Source organism: Arachis duranensis, chromosome 10 (genome assembly GCF_000817695.3).
Source record: "Arachis duranensis cultivar V14167 chromosome 10, aradu.V14167.gnm2.J7QH, whole genome shotgun sequence".
In the NCBI taxonomy this organism is placed as follows: domain Eukaryota; kingdom Viridiplantae; phylum Streptophyta; class Magnoliopsida; order Fabales; family Fabaceae; genus Arachis; species Arachis duranensis.
In genome coordinates, this window is record NC_029781.3 from 97770213 (window position 1) to 97770525 (window position 313).

A 313-nucleotide genomic window follows, 5' to 3' on the forward strand; every position below is an offset into this window, starting at 1 on the left:
TATATTAGAACTAAAATTAAACGGGTCTAATTTAATTTTAAAAAAATAACTTATAAAATAAAAGATATTTCATATTTATAAATTATTTAGAGATTTTATGTTTGGTAGATGTGAGATTTATAATAACGAAAAAAATATATAATCTTTTATTTCATTGAATATGGAGTGAACAAAATGAACCTGATTATACAAGACTCAAAAATGTAATTTTCTTAGATATTAAATTGGAATCTTTTAAAATTTTGAAGACTAAAATGAGGCATGCACGCTTCCAATTTAATTAAAATGAAACATTTGCTCTCACATAATGTCT